A 16971-nucleotide genomic window follows, 5' to 3' on the forward strand; every position below is an offset into this window, starting at 1 on the left:
GTTGTTTTATTCAAGTATTACTAAGTGCAGCTCACAAGATGGTTATTGTTCAGCACCTGAGAGATGGTACAAAGTGTAACCCTGATTTCAATCACCTTCCTGGATTCTTGTCTAATTCAATCTGATGATGCCAAATCTTGCTACCCAACTAAATTGGGTGGAATTTCAAAATTCATATCTAGTCTATCACCAAGGTCACTCACATTCCCCTATGAAATTCTAACCTTCTCTGTCCCTATCTTTATGCCATTCATGGTAAAACCTTCATTAACATTGTATTACTGGATTGATCTTTCCCAATTACCACTTGCTGAGTTTTCCAACTTCAGGCTGTGCAAACTAAATCATTCAGAACTCCTCTGGTCACATCTCATCCTGCATTTTGCTAGCCCTCTAATCCTCCATTTGTTTTGATAATTACAAATTACATGCAAAGTGTAATGCTGCCCTCTCTTGGTTTATAGTGATTTGATAAATGTTCTAGAGTTTCAAACAACAAATCAAACAACTGATCTTGTACTTTACACAATAACAACTGAATTGTCTGATTTCCTTTGTCAAACTGTATATCAAAGCTATCATAAGTTAACTACTACTGAACATTCCTTCCTAAACCTATAATCCATATATCTTGCAGAATAAAGTAAAAATAATACTGTGAAGAGTCTGACAGTGGAAGGTAATTGAGTAAATAGTATTAACATGAACCTTAGAAGAGTGTGGTGAAATGGAGGCTGTCAGAATGGTTTCTTTTGTTGTTCTTGGGTTATGTGCAATACAGAAAATTATTACATCTTGTACCAATAATTGATCTGCATGGGTTTCGTTTCAGAGAAACGATGTAATGAAGGAACACATGTCCAGTCCAGGATTCTGGCACAGCCTTGACATAAAGTGCATTGAAATTGTATAACTGTGCTAATATCATTGCTGGAAATAGGATTTTTAAGATAGCAGATGGATTATGGCTTTTCATCTGTGGAGTGTTTGTTTTAAAAGGTCATTTGGAAAAGTGAATTAAAGTCATAATTTCACAAGAAACCTTGTGATTCAGTCAAGTGTGTAGGAGGTTAAGTGATGGAATGTTTGTATTGCTGAGTCTAAGACGGAGAGAGAAAACAGATGAATGGCTATTAGTTTAGTTTTGACTGCAGGAGAAATCAGGAATTCAATTTAGGAGAGCAGTGTCCTCTTGAACAGGAGTATCATGTTCTAAGTTTAGAAGAGTTTTCACCCCAGCAGAAGGACTTTAAGCTGTGAAGTCTCCAAGCTGTTAGTTTATGTAAGAGTTCAAATTGTCAGAACTAAAGAAAGGAAATTAGGTCAGAATTAAAATGAAGTTTCAACCAGAAATGAACAACCTGGAAAGTAGTCAAAGCTGTCCCAGCAGCCCAAAAAGGAGAACTGGAAAGAATCAATTAAGTCCAAAATGTGAAAGGGCAGAGGTAGGAGTGATACTTTTCTGCAATTTGAAAATCTGTGGAGTATGTTCCTAGGAAACAGATCAACAGTTTGTGTTGCTGCTTATGTTCAGCTTTTCCTAAACTATCTTTACCTATATATAAAATATATGCACCACATTATGTAATAAGTGTGTGTAGCTTTTGTTAAAAGAACATGTGCGATCTTGTGAATGTGTTTTTGTGACTAGCCACTTTGGCAACCAAACAAAAATACATGTAAATCCACTAGATCTTAAGTTTAAAAGTTTTGAAAGAAAATCATACTAGACTCAAAATGTTAACACCTCTTTACTCTCCACAGATGCTGCCAGACTTGCTATTTTTTTTTCAGCACTTCCTGTGGTTGTTTCAGATTTCCAGCATCCTCAGCATTTTGATTTTATTATGATCTATCAAGCCAGGTTCAGCTCTGGGGTCTGATTCATCAGTGGGAAGTTCTTAGGAAAAGCACATTAGAAGATGTATATCTTATTTTCACAATGGAGCAGGGAATAGTAAAGGGTGCTCGACTAAGAAACATTGCACTTATTTAACACATTTTAGACAATGGAAAAAACAAAGAAACATTCAGGCTGTTATCTCACTTAATTTGCAAAAATTGCAATACCTAGTTGCCGTCCAGTAGTAGTACCACCCATCATTAATGACGGGCAAGAGTAGTGGTGGGATATTTTATTGTTCAATTTATTATGCATTATTTGGCATAAGTACTTAAGTTCTTGTGTCATTCAGTGGAAGCTAAAATTTAAGATAGTACAGAATCTCATTTGGTGATTTGGACATTTTCCACCACGTTAATTGATCTGGAGGATTATCTTTTCTGCCTATTCAAATGTAGTGCATCTGGCCAAGTTATTAGAGATACAACACACAAAGGATTGAGATTTTCACAAGACTATCCTGCAATACCAACTAAACATGCCACAGCAAATGCTTTATGGTGAATACAATGTTTAACACTGTTCCAATACCAACCATCAGCACCACATTTCTCACTTCAGTGTCAATTATGAGAATTAATGCCCATGAATATTAAACAGCTAAATAAATTTGCAAATAATACTGATGTTGGACAAAATGAATACAAGCCTAAAAAAAACTTGAATATCTACACAGATTTGTTTTCAATTTTTTTATTCATTGACAGGATGAGGGCATCATAATTATAGGCCAGCATTTACTGCTTATCCCTAATTGAATCAAAAGTCAACTACATTGCTGTGGGTCTGGAGTCACATGTAGGCCAGAGCAGGTAAGGATGGCACATTAGTGAACCAGTTAGGTTTTTCCTACAACCAGAAATAGATTCATGGCCATCATTAGCCTTAGTTCTAAAATTTTCTAATTGAATTCAAATATCTGTCATGGGGGGGGGGGGGGGGGGGATTCCAACCTGTGTCCCTGTTACATGGTTCTCTGATGAAGGCCTTATGCCCAAATTGTCGACTCTCCTGCTCCTCGGATGCTGCCAGACCTGCTGTGCTTTTCCAGTGCCACTCTTTGTCTCAAGACAATTGCCTTCCCAGACATAATCAACAATAATTCTTCCAGTTCATTTAATTGTAAAATACAAATATTCTGCGCAAAAACATTTCTAAAATTCACACAGAAGTATTGCTAGGATGAGAAACTAGCTACTCATTACTATAAATTTATGAACAAACATAAATAATAGGATTAAATCTTTCTTCACATTGTGACCAGGAAGCTACAGAATTATTCTGTACAAAACCAATTTTACAACACCCTTTCCAAGTTGGAATAAAATCATGCAAGATTCTTTTATATCAGGGTGAAGAAATTTTAAATTTCAAAGATTGAACAGAGGAAAAAAGTACTTAGTTACGTTATAAAACAAGTGCTCTAAATATTCGCAATGCAAGATCAACATAAACCACTCACCTATACTGGCAGTTAGCAATTTTTTGTGGTGATTAGTTTACCATCCATTTGTAGTAGAGCGATTTTTAAAAAAATTACAATCATTTACAGGTTATTTTGATCTCCAATAAATGACAATTCTATTGTTTAAAGACTATTTCCTGTAACTTGAGCTTTTCAAAATCTTTCTTCATCTGTTCCAACAGATCGAGGTTTAGAGCAACATCCAATGCAGTCATTGCCAAGGCCTTTGCTGTGCACAATGTTTAATACTGTGCTTCTTTAGATCCTCAAACAAAGAAAAACAAACAAACAGTGAGTGCAAATAGTGTTCGTCAAATTTTAATTTAAACTATTTTTACTTGAACCAGTGTATAGACAGAAAAAAATTCACTTGACTCTTCCAACAGATTCCTGGCTGGTCTCCTGGCACAAGTGTGGCTGAAGACAATGTTCTGCAAGAACGGATCCTCAGACCTGGGTAAGCCCAAGCATCCGTGTGGCCTCAGCCAAAATCCTGGACTACAATCAGATGAGCCCCATGACTGACTGTGGTATCAATGACTGACAATAATTCCCTTTGACCCCACTAAAGATTGCTTTAGACATGGTAATTTGGTTTAAGCTCATGTAGTGTTTGCCATGCAAGCTGCTGGTACATGGTCTAGGTGTGATAATGCTATAGCATGCATGATATAGCTGTACAGCAACACACTGGCTGCTTCTACCTCTGCTTAAAAGACAATGCAACCGACAGAGACTGACAACTTCCAGCTAAGCACAAAGTAAGTGGTAAGAAATGAGGTATATTTGTATCCTTGCACATAAAGCAACCTGCAGAGGCATTCAAGTCGTGGATGTCCCTGAACTTCACACAAAGTCGGGAAGGGCTGATGCTGTGTGGGAGTTGGACTAAGAGCAGGCATGATAATTTAATGAGGCTAATAAATTATCCATGAAAATCAGCCCTGGCAAAGGTTTATGCAGGATGGTGTCCATGGAGCATGCAGGACATTATGGTGACAGAGTTGGATGAAAGCTGTCATAATGAATCAGTGAGCTGCAGTCACCTGGTACCTGAATATCAGGTATATAAAAGATGACGGATCCAATAACTTTGGCTTTACTCACTAGAACAGCGATACTTCCAGAATGTTGTCAAAACATTCCAAGAAAGACTTCAGATTAAATAAAATCCACTTGGAAACAGTAGACTGAATATTGTCTGGACATAGACTAGTGTAACAGGGTTTTTTTTTCAAAAATTGGCCATTCCTAAATGCCCTGTGAAAACTGTGGTGGCTCTTCATCTTGAACTATTGCAGTCTTTTTCAGGATGATGGCCCGACATCAGAACTGGATAGGTAGGTTTTGGGTATGAGAGATGAGGGGTAAGGGAAACAGATGGTGCTGAGCTGCATTTTCTAAGGCTCCTTGCTTAGACTGTTGATTGGTATATCTAGTGACCTGCACACAACAAACTCACTTTGCAGTTGATGAAAAATATGGGGAGACATGTAACATAGATAAATTGAGCAAGTAGAAAAATGTAAATTTGTTAGTAGTTATAAAATATTACACCAAATCAAAAGCAAAATATTGCAGATTCTGAAAATCTGTAATAAACAAGTGCTGTAAATACTCACTCTGGCATATCTATAGAGAAACAGTTAGTGCTTCAAATCAATAACCTTTTTTCAGATCTGAACAAAGATGAAGATGTAATTAGTTTTGAGCAAGTGAAAGTGGTGGAGAGGGAGAAAAAAAAAGGACAGGTCTATGATAGGGTTGAGGTAAGAAGTTAATGACTGAAGATTTCACAGCATAGGAGAGAAAAGAGTGGTAATTCCTGTTATAAAAGTAGTTATGTTATTTGTCCAGGGCCAGTCTGAATGGCAGAATAATTAATTTTTCTGAAAATAAAAGCATAAAAACAAGACTTAAACTAGCACAAGTGAAAACAGACCAGGTGGAAATGGAGGGCAAGAATTACCAGATAGTAGTCTAACACAGGCAATAGGTAATGTGAAGAAGCCACTGCTTTCAGTTTCCCACCAATTGAATGACCCTTATTTACACTACTCTGAAGTAGCCTAACATGCTATTAAGTTGTTTCACTAAGTTCTCAGGACAACTAGGGGTGAGTAATAAATACCAGCCTTTCATACAACATTCAAATTTCATCAAATAGTAATGAACATCGCTGAAATGAGACAAATTGACAAAAATCTTTGCTTTGCACTCATTAGTTCAACAACAAGAATACCAAAGTTCAAATGATCACACCTGGGACTTCCTACACAGCAAGGTCTGATGTGTGTCATTCCATGTGAATCATTCCAGGCAATTCTTGCTTTCCCCACAATTATCCAATTACAAAGAAACATGGGCAAGACTAGAAGCAGGACAACTGCAAACACAGCCCCTTTCTTTTAAAAAAAAAGAGAGAGATGTGGAATGAGGAGAACCCAGTTTTTGTTAACAGTGGATGCTGAAACATTCATGTTTATATTTTATATTCAGTAAGCATTTACAACAATTTTATAAGTGATATTCAGTACTTACCAGCTGCTTCAGTGTATGATTCAATGCAGAGGAGGCAATGTAAAATTAAGGGTGAATTCCAGGAACTACAAGAGAAACATTGCCAAAATCTGTGGAGCCTAAGAAAATAAAAAAAAAATAGAAATAATTTAATATATTTTACATCAAAAATATCATACTATTTCTTGAATAGTAGAACAATCTAGAAAATTGTACTCACACTAATAATACAACTTATTGTGCAAAAGCAACAGACATTTTTCATCTCAATTCCTTAATAGGCAGTCTCAATTGAATTTATAAAAATGGTTTACATGCCTAATATTAAAAATGTTGATTTTAAATGTGAATATTAAAAATTATACAAGAATTGCATGCTTGAGATTTTCATAACTTTAACACGGGGGGAAGAGACCGAGACCGAACATTAAGAAATTACTGATTTTTCAAACTAGTTTTATATTCAAACAGCAAAGAGAAAAGAAATCCAAACTGTACCTGCTGATAATTATGATGGTAAAAGTGTGCATTCACAGCTTTACCTGATAGCGTGTTCAAAACTTCACCAGTTGCAAATTCCATACTAAGACTTCTGCCATTCACCTTCGTAGTGTCTCATTTGGAAACACGTTATAAAATGCTGTCTTCATAAATTCCAGCTCTACCTGAAAATAAATAGTTCATAAATAATCATTGGTTATTTACCAACTGTTCAGTCTCTTGATTGCAAAATTTAGAAATAAATTAAATAATTAAACATTTCACTGGAAATGTGAACAGATTTTCACAAACTAAGTCAGAGAGCTATATATAACTATCCTTTCAAAAAAGTAAAGATATGTTAGCTTATATATTAGTTTTTGTTTTCTCTACTTTGCAAAAGTTAAGATATCTCCTATAAATGGAGACTGTTGATTACATTGGATTAAGTATAACACGGTAAAGAAGTCAAGAAAAGACTAATATACTTCTATCAAATATATAACTATCAAGTATTGCTGGAGAAATCCATCAGGTCTGGCAACACCTGTGGAGCAAAAGCAAGAGTTAATGCTTGGGTCAGCAATTTCTATTTTTGTTTCAGATTTCCAGCATCCTCAGTTTTTGGGGTTTTTTTCCTCCAAGTAAATGAGTTTAAGCTCAGGTCATAAATAAAGGAGTTACGACTTCATTGATTTTTGTTTAAAAACTAATCTGCATCTAATTGGATATGAAAATCTTTTAAACAGTGCCTGCTACAAAACCACTTGACTCTAAAGCTGAAAGTTGTTAAATGGATTAGTGATTTGGAGATGCCAGTGTTGGACTGGGGTGTACAAGTTAAAAATCACATGGTACATTGAGGCATGGTACATTGGCGAAACCGAGCAGAGGCTATGGCAATGGATGAATGGACGCAGCACAACAAACAAACAGACAGGAGTGTTTCCTCCCAGTTGGAGCACACTTCAGCGGTCCAGGACATTTGACCTGACCTTCAGGTGACCATCCTCCAAGGCGGATTTCAGGACAGGTAGCAGCGAAAAGTGGCCAAGCAGAGGCTGGTAGCTAAGTTTGGTACCCATAGGGAGGGCCTCAACCGGGACCTTGGGTTCACGTCACACTACAGGTGACCACATTGCAACACACACACACACGTGGGGTGAATTTGTACTTGCAGAATTACATTGTACTTTGCTCAAAAACTGCATGAATCCATGTAAGATTCTGTTAATTCATTTTTTAGATTAGAAATCAGTCTAAACATTATGGCACAGACAGCAGCACATAGGGGGCTAACACCTTCAACACATTATCTGAGCCGATACCAATTTTTTTTAGGTTAGATTAGATTACCTACAGTGCGGGAACAGGCTCTTCGGAGGGCAGGTGTGGACTTGTTGGGCCGAAGAGCAACCCACCCAGACTCATTCCCCTACATTTACCCCTGCACCTAACACTACGGGCAATTTACCACGGCCAATTCACCTAACCTGCACATCTTTGGACTGTGGGAGGAAACAGAAGTACCCGGAGGAAACCCACGCAGACATGGGGAGAACGGGCAAACTCCAGACAGTTTCCCAAAGGGGGAAATTGAACCTGAGTCCCTGGTGCTGAGGCAGCAGTGCTAACCACTGAGCCTGTTAAAGTAACTTTTAAACAAGTGTTGTGATTTACATATGAAAGAAGTGAAACTATCATGGTCATTCCAACAGATGAGAGACTTAACCAATCAAGGTATTTTTCAATGTATAATTTCAGTTACATCACTAAACTTTTACTATAAATTCTGTCTTACAATTGTGTACTCTACAACCACCTGATGAAGGAGCAGCCATCTGAAAGCTAGTGCTTCCAATTAAACCTACTGGACTATAAACTGGTGTTGTGATTTTTAACGGGATTACAGAGTGACACACTCATAAATTGAAATACCAGTAATTTGCAGACAGACAATGGACATATGAGAATTCAAGTTTCAGAAAGTAACAGAATTCAGGGGAAAGAACTTCACAAGGACTCAGCATGATTAACTTCTTTGCTTTGTGGAACCCTTTATTCTTCAAACCAAATATAACATTGTTTTTGAGATTTGAACTGTACTAAGAAAATCTGGCTCAGAACAGCAAGAAACCTTTGAGAATCACCCTCATAACTAACTTCTCTATCTTTTGCTCTTTGTCCATTCTTTGTCAAAACAAATACTGTTGATGGAAAGGCGAACACTGAAAACTCAAACCACAGAACTAATGAGGAACAAGCAATCTTCTTCCTCTCTCCCTAAATCTGCTGTTTTCTGGCCCACCTTTATAAAGAAGGTATCTAATTACATAAGTTGTAGCTGCTGAATTTGATTTCAAGTGCTAATCTCTTTGCTTCAACAACAAGAAACGAGAGCAGTGGGGCTCAATGGCATATCACAGAGCTTCAGACAATATCACACTGAGTCACACTACATTGACAAAGTCTATCAAACATTTAAAAAGTGATTGGTAAAAGAGGCAAAGGTTACATGAATATAAAATCTTTTTAACACAGCAGTTAGGATAGATGAAACGCTCTGCTTGAAAATGTGATGGAGGGGTTCACTTGAGGCATTCAAAGGGGCATTGGATGATTACTTCAATAGAAATAGGGTATGGGGAAAAAGGAGATTGACGCTAGGTAATGCCACTTGTCTGAAGAGCCAGTATAGACAGGAGTCAAATAATCCTGTGATCATTTAGATTAGATTCCCTTAAGTGTGGAAACAGGCCCTTCAGCCCAACAAGTCCACACCGACCCTCTGAAGAGCAACCCACTCAGACCCATTTCCCTCTGACTAATGCACCTAACACTTTGGACAATTTAGCATGGCCAATTCACTTGATCTGCTCATCTTCGGACTGTGGGAGGAAACCAGAGCACCCAGAGGAAACCCACGCAGACTGTGTGGAGAATGTGCAAACTCCACAGTCAGTTGCCCGAGGCTGGAATTGAACTTGGGACCCTGGTGCTGTGAGGCAGTAGTGCTAACCACTGAGCCACCGTGCCTTTTAAAGAGCACTTGGGCTCAGAAATAATAAAACATCACTGAACTGAAGTGAACTGGCACATTTTAGATTTATTCTGGCTGTAAAACGTCTTTACTAAAGAAATGTCCTGTAACCCAGGCAACTGGATTGTTAAATGGCATAGTAGATCATAAGTACTCCTGAACAATATTCCTGACCCCAAAAAGCTAAATTTTATAACAAATTTCAGATTTATATTTCTTAATTTGATATTTCAGCTTTTAAACTTTAATCCCAAGTGTACAGATCAATCTTTTTCACTTTCTGTAAGAGTATTTAAAAAAAAAATCAATAAGATGACTTGCTAGTTTCTTTCAGGTTTGCTGCCTGATTGGCTGCTTACCCTATTTGATGACATTATTACTGTATGCCAGATGTACTGACATGAGAATGAAATTAGGGCAGAAAACTAGGTCTTTATACACAGCTTCAAGGATGCAGTTGGAAAGTGAAAAAGTTTATAGTTATTATCATGCAATAACTACCTTGCATCCTGTGGCCAAGCCAGCAGCTTTGAAACACTGCACTGCCTTCTCACAGTATGCACAGGTCTTTGTACTTTGGAGTGTGTAGATAATATACTAGCTCAGTGTATGATGGAATAATATTTGGCTTTACTCCTCCATGTTTAATAATGCCTAGTAGCAAAGACAGCATTAATGATCAAATAATCCAAACCTTACAGAAACTGTGCATTTTGCCCTGATGCATGCCTACACTCTAGTGTGCAAGAATGCGTGAGCGAGCGAAACAGCACCTGTCATAAACAGAATGGGTGACATGGTGGCTCAGTGGTGAGCACTGGTGCCTCACAGCACCAGGGACCTGGGTTTGATTCCAGCTTTGGGTGACTGTGGAGTTTGCACAGTCATTTTTCCTGCGTCTGCATGGGTTTCCTCCAGGTGCTCCAGTTTCCTCCCACAATCAAAAAGATGTGCAGGTTAGATCAGCCATGCTAAATTGCCGAGTGTTCAGGGATGTGTAGGTTCAGTGCATTAGTCAGGGGTAAATGTCAAGTAATAGGCTAGAGGAATGGGTCTGGTGGGGTTGCTCTTTGGAGGGTCAGTGTGGACTTGTTGGGCTGAAATGCCTGGTTCCACACTGTAGGGACTCTATGATTCTGTTCTACGAAGGAGTATGTGGTTCCCTGTTAGACAGAATTTGGTAGGACCTAGTTCTTGGGTTGAAGAGTTAGGACCAGTAGAAAGTTAAATGGAAGATTATTTGCCCTGGTCAGTATGAGGAGATTCCAGAAATATCTACAAATCATTCATACGTGAAGGTTACACAGAATAGAAGTTACTTGGAGCTAAAACCTAACAGCTCAATATCTCATGAATATTTAGCATTTCAGAGCACCATTTACAGCTAGAGATGTTTATGTCATCATATGGTCTGTTACTTAATAAGGCAAGTTGAAAAGATTGCATCTTCTGATTACATGAGAGGAGACCTTGTGAAACATTAAAGATTGAGGGATTCTGACAGGACATTTCGCTGAAAGGATTTTGCTCCTCATGACGAAATTTAGAAAGCACGAGTCTAAATTCCAATTTAAGATGGGATAAACAGGAATATCTTCCGAGAAGGTCATTAGTGTTTGGAATTCTCTCCCAGTGGGCAGTGGAGACTGTCTTTGAATACATTCAAGGTTGAATTAAGACAAATTTTTGAATGATAAGCAACTCAAGCATTCCAGAGAGCAGATAGAAAAATGGAATTAAAGCTACAATCAGATCAACTACAGTTTTATTGAATAGTAGTGCAGGCTTTGACATGCTGAATGGCCTACTCCAGGTCTAATTTTTTAAGTTTCTCATGTTAACGGAAATTGGAAAATGGCAGGAAATAAAGAGGAAGCAGATTTTGGTTTTATTTATTCATTCTTGGGATAGGCCCCTGGAAATCCAGCATTTATTGCCAATCCGCAAATTATCTTTGAGAAGGCTATGATGAACCTCCTTCTTGAATTGCAGTTACAGTCAGAGTCAGAGTCAGAGGCATCTAGCACGGAAACAGACCCTATGGACAAACTCATCTGCACCTATCAGACATCTCATTCTGACTTAGTCCCATTTGCCAGCATTTGGCCCATATCCCTCTAATCCCCTCCTATTCATATACCCATCCATGTTGTAATTGTACCAGCCTCCACCACTTCAACTTGTTCGATACATGCACCACCCTCTCAAAATGGTGTCCCTCAGATCTTTTTTAAAATCTTTCCTCTCACCTTAAACCTATGCTCTCTAGTTTTGGATTTCCCCACCTGAGGAAAAAGACCTTGGCTATTCACCCTACCCATGCCCCTCATGATTCTATAAACCTCGATAAGATCATCCCTCAGTCTCCAATGCTCCAGGAAAAAATAGCTCCAGCCTACTCAGCCTCTCTGCAGCTCAAACCCTCCAGTCCTCAATGTCCTTGTAAACCTTTTCTGCACCATTTCAAGTTTAACACCTTTCCTATAAAAGAACGACCAGAATTATATGCAGTATTCCAAAAGTGGCCTCACCAATGTCCTGTACAACAACAAATGTCCTTAATTTTATACTCAATATTATGACCAATGAAGGCAAATGTGCCAAATGTCATTTTCACTACACTGTCTACTTGCAACTCCATTTCAGTGACTTACCCGCTTGCACTTCTAGTTCTTTGCTCAGCAACACTTCCTAGGGATCTATCATTTACTGCATAAGCCCTACCCTGATTTGCCTTCCCAAAATGCAACACCTCACATTTACCTAAATTAAATTTTGTCAGCCACTCCTTGACCAATTGGCCCATCTAATCAAGATCCCATTGTTTTCCAAGATAATCATTTTCACTGTCCACTGCACCACCTATTTTGGTATCATGAGCAAATTTATTAACCATACCTCCTATATTCACATCTAAAATCATTCATATAAATGACGAAAACCATTGGACCGAGCAGTGATCTTGTGGCACAGAGTCAGATGTACAGTATGGAAACAGACCCTTCGGTCCAACCCGTGCATGCCGACCAGATATCCTAAGGCAATCTAGTCCCACCTGCCAGCACCCTCCAAACCCTTCCTATTCATATACCCATTCAAATGCCTGTTAAATGTTGCAATTGTACCAGCCTCCACCACTTCCTCTGGCAGCTCACTTCATACTCGTACCACCCTCAGAAAAAGTTGCCCCTTAGGTCTCATATCGTTCCCTTCTCACCATAAACCTATGCCCTCTGGACTCCCTCACCCCAGGGAAAAGACTTTGTCTATTTATCCTATCCATGCCCCATAATTTTTGTAAACCTCTAAGATCACCCCCTCAGCCTCTGACACTCCAGGGAAAACAGCCCCAGCCCAACCTTGGCAACATCCTTGTTAATCTTTTCTAAACCCTTTCAAGTTTCACAACATCATTCCGATAGGAAGGAGACCAGAATTGCACGCAATATTCCAACAGTGGCCTAACCAATGTCCTGTACAGCCGCAACATGACCTCCCAACTCCTGTACTCAGTACTCTGACCAATAAAGGAAAGCATACCAAATGCCTTCTTCACTATCCTATCTACCTGCACTCCAAGGTCTCTTTGTTCAGCAACACTCCCTAGGACGTTACCATTAAGTGTATAAGTCCTGCTGAGATTTGCTTTCCCAAAATGCAGTACCTCGCATTTATCTGAATTAAACTCCATCTGCCACTCCTCAGCCCATTGGCCCACCTGGTCCAGATCCTGTTGTAATTTGAGGTAACCCTCTTCGCTGTCCACTACACCTCCAATGTTGGTGTCATCTGTAAACCTACTAACTGTACCTCTTATGCTCGCATCCAAATCATTTAGGTAAATGACAAAAAGTAGAGGTCCCAGCACTGATCCTTGTGGCACTCCACTGGTCACAGGCCTCCAGTCTGAAAAACTACACTCCACCACCACCCTCTCTTCTACCTTTGAGCCAGTTCTGTATACAAATGGCTAGTTCTCTATGAGATCTAACCTTGCTAATCAGTCTTCCATGGGGAACCTTGTCAAACGCCTTACTGAAGTCCATACAGATCACATCGACTGCTCTGCCCTCAATCCTCTTTGTTACTTCTTCAAAAGACTCAAATCAAGTTTGAGAGACAGGATTTCCCTATGCACAAAGCCATGTTGATTATCCCTAATCAGGCCTTGCTTTTCCAATTACATGAAAACATCCTATCCCTCAGGATTCCCTCCAACAACTTGCCCACCACCGATGTCAGGCTCACTGGTCTAGAGTTTCCTGGCTTGTCCTTACCACCCTTCTTAAAAAGTGGCACCTCGTTTGCCAACCTCCAGTCTTCCGACACCACACCCGTGACTATCAAATATCTCAGCAAGAGGCCCAGCAATCACTTCTCTAGCTTCCCAGAGTTCTTGGGTACATCTGCTCAGGTCCTGTTGATTTATCCACCTTTACCCATTTCAAGACATCCAACACCACCTCCTCTAATCTGGACATTTTGCAAGATGTCACCATCTATTTCCCTACAGTCTATATCTTCCATATGCTTGTCCATAGTAAATATGGATGCAAAGTACTCATTTAGTATCTCCCCCATTTTCTGCGGCTCCACACAAAGGCCGCCTTGCTGATCTTGGAGGGGCCCTATTCTCTCCCTAATTATCCTTTTGTCCTTAATGTATTTCTAAAAATTCTTTGGATTCTCCTTAATTCTATTTGACAAAGCTATCTCATGTCCCCTTTTTGCCCTCCTGATTTCCTCTTGAATATGCTCCTACTTCACTCGATCTATCCTGTCTATACCTTAACCAAACCCTCAATTTCTTTAGTCAACCAGCATTCCCTATACCTACCAGCCTTCCCTTTCAACCTGACAGGAATATACTTTCTCTGGATTCTTGTTATCTCATTTCTGAAGGCTTCCCATTTTCCAGCCGTCCCTTTACCTGCGAACATCTGTGCCCAATCAGCTTTTGAAAGTTCTTGCCTAATACCGTCAAAATTGGCCTTTCTCCAATTTAGAACTTCAACCTTCAGATCTGGTTTATCCTTTTCCATCACTATTTTAAATCTAATAGAATTATGGTCGCTGGCCCCGAAGTGAGAAATGGAGAGAAATGTGTACAGGAAAATTTTCTGATTCAGTATGAGTATGTGCCTACCAGAGAAGGTGCAAAACTTGACCTACTCTTGGGAAATAAGGCAGGGCAGGTGACTGAGGTATCAGTGGGGGAGCACTTTTGGGCCAGCGACCACAATTCTATTAGTTTTAAAATAGTGATGGAAAAGGATAGACCAGATCTAAAAGTTGAAGTTCTAAATTGGAGGTAGGCTAATTTTGGCAGCATTAGGCAGTGACTTTCAAAGGTTGATTGGGGGCTGGAAAATGGGAAGCCTTCAAAAATGACATCACTAGAGTCCAGAGACAATATGTTCCCGTTACGATGAAAGACAAAGTTGGTCGGTGTAAGGAATGCTGAATGACGAGAGAAATTGAGGTTTTGGTTAAGAAAAAGAAAAAGCATATGGTATGGTCAGGTATAGACAGAGACCAAATGAATCCTCATTTGCCAAGAGGTGCGAGGGAGGAGCGAAGGAAGGTGAGTCTAACTGTTTAAAAACCAAAAGAGAAAATGCTGGAAAATCTCAGCAGGTGTGGCAGCATCTGTAAGGAGAGAAAAGAGCTGACGTTGCGAGTCTAACTGACCCTTTGCCAAAGCTAAAAAGGGAGAAATAGGGAGGTATTTACACGAGGCTGAGAGAAGGCGAGTCATGGCTCCAGAAGCAAAGGTGATAATGACAGTGGTGATAATGACAGTGCATAGAGAGATTATAGGGAGATTAGGAGCTGTGAATGACCAAGGCTGAAGCCAGTGCTATGTGACAAAGTATGTGGGGGAATGGGTGAAACAGACAAAATGGAAAACAGGGAAGAAGGGTAGCAAAAGGGGGAAAGAGGAGGGGAAAAAAAAAAGGTCATGAGAGTGGGGAGCAAAATAAAGAGAAAGTCAAGAGGTACAGAACAGTGAAACAATATTTAAAAATAAATTAACAAGTGAAATAAAAATAAAATTTAAGAAAAAATTTTTTCACTGTTCTGTACCGCTGACTACATCTGAGGGAAGTGCACCCAACTCCAGCTCCTCGAAAACCAAGTTAGGGAATTGGAGCTGGATGAACTTTGGATCATTTGGGAGGCAGAGGGGGTTATTGAGAGCAGTTACAGGGAGATAGTCACTACTCAAGTACAAGGAAGAGGCAAATGGGCTACAGATGGAAAGGGAACCAGCAGGTGGTGCAGGGAGACGATGACGAGGACGACCCACGGTTGGTGTGTGGGGGTGGGTGGGGGGGGTGGGTGGGGGGTGGGGAGGTGGAAAAAGGAGGGGGAAGGAGAAAGGGGGGGGTGGAAAACGAGGAGGAGAGGGGGTGAGGGGGTTTTGGATTCTTCGATAGTGGGACCTTTACAAGCAGGATGGTCTTCATCTGAACCAGAGGGGTACAAATATCTGGGGGGGGGAAAATTCGCTAAGACTATTGGGGTGGGTTTAAACTAATCCAGCAGGGGAATGGGAACCAAAATTGTAGTTCAAGTATAGAAAAGGCTGTGATTTGGGAGGCCTGAAATCAAGTTTCAGGGACGCAAGATGGCCCCAGCTTGCAAGAAGCTGGTTTGAAGTGTGTCTACTTCATTGCCAGGAGCACCCGGAATAAGGTGGATGAACTTGCAGCATGGGTTGGTACCTGGGACTTCAATGTTGTGGCCATTTCAGAGACATGGATAGAGCAGGGATAGGAATGGTTGTTGCAGGTTCCAGAATTTAGATGTTTCAGTAAGAACAGAAAAGATGGTAAAATAGGTGGTGGTGTGGCATTGTTGGTCAAGGACAGTATTGCAGTTGCAGAAAGGATGTTTGGGGACTTGTCAACTGAGGTAGTATGGGCTGAGGCTAGAAACAGGAAAGGAGAGGTCACCCTGTCGGGAGTTTTCTATAGGCCTCCGAATAGATCCAGAGATGTAGAGGAAAGGATAGCAGAGGATTCTCGATAGGAGAGCGAAAGAGTGAGAGAGAAGTTGTCATGGGGGACTTCAACTTTCCAAATATTGACTGAGTACTGTAGATGGGTCAGGTTTTGTCCAGTGTGCGCAGGAGGACTTCCCGACAGTATGTAGACAGGCCAACAAGGGGCAAAGCCACATTAGATTTTGTACTGGGTAATGAGCCCAGCCAAGTGTTAGACTTGGAAGTAGGTGAGCACTTTGGTGATAGTGATCACAATTCTGTTATGTTTACTTTAGTGATAGACGCATACCACTGGGCAAGAGTTACAGCTGGGGGAAAGGCAATTACAATACGATTAGGCAAGATTTAGGAAGCATAGAATGGGGGTGGGGGGGGAAGAAAACTGCAGGGGATGGGCACATTAGAAATGTGGAGCTTATTCAAGGAACAGCTTGTGTGTCCTAGATAAGTATGTACCTGTCAGGCAGGGAGGAAGCTGTAGAGCGGAGCCGTGGTTTACAAAGGAAGTTGAATCTCTGGTCAAGAGGAAGAAGGCAGCTTATTTTAGGATGAGA

At 40.1% G+C, this 16971-nt stretch overlaps 1 pseudogene across 1 annotated transcript in view; it reads right to left on the minus strand.

The window, feature by feature from the left end:
- Window positions 1–3005: 3005 nt before the first annotated feature.
- Window positions 3006–16971, minus strand: part of LOC122548245 (peptidase M20 domain-containing protein 2-like) — a 39735-nt pseudogene continuing 25769 nt past the window's right edge. Inside the window, exons 4-8 of the transcript XR_015752110.1 lie at window positions 9910–10062; window positions 6431–6553; window positions 5910–6007; window positions 4991–5000; window positions 3006–3633 (exon numbers count right to left, since the gene is read on the minus strand). The product of XR_015752110.1 is annotated as a peptidase M20 domain-containing protein 2-like (transcript). The remainder of the gene's footprint in view (window positions 3634–4990; window positions 5001–5909; window positions 6008–6430; window positions 6554–9909; window positions 10063–16971) is intronic.

The sequence above is a fragment of the Chiloscyllium plagiosum genome, unplaced genomic scaffold (assembly GCF_037043375.1).
Source record: "Chiloscyllium plagiosum isolate Xiang-an unplaced genomic scaffold, Cpla_swu_hap1 HiC_scaffold_3, whole genome shotgun sequence".
Classification (NCBI taxonomy): Eukaryota; Metazoa; Chordata; class Chondrichthyes; order Orectolobiformes; family Hemiscylliidae; genus Chiloscyllium; species Chiloscyllium plagiosum.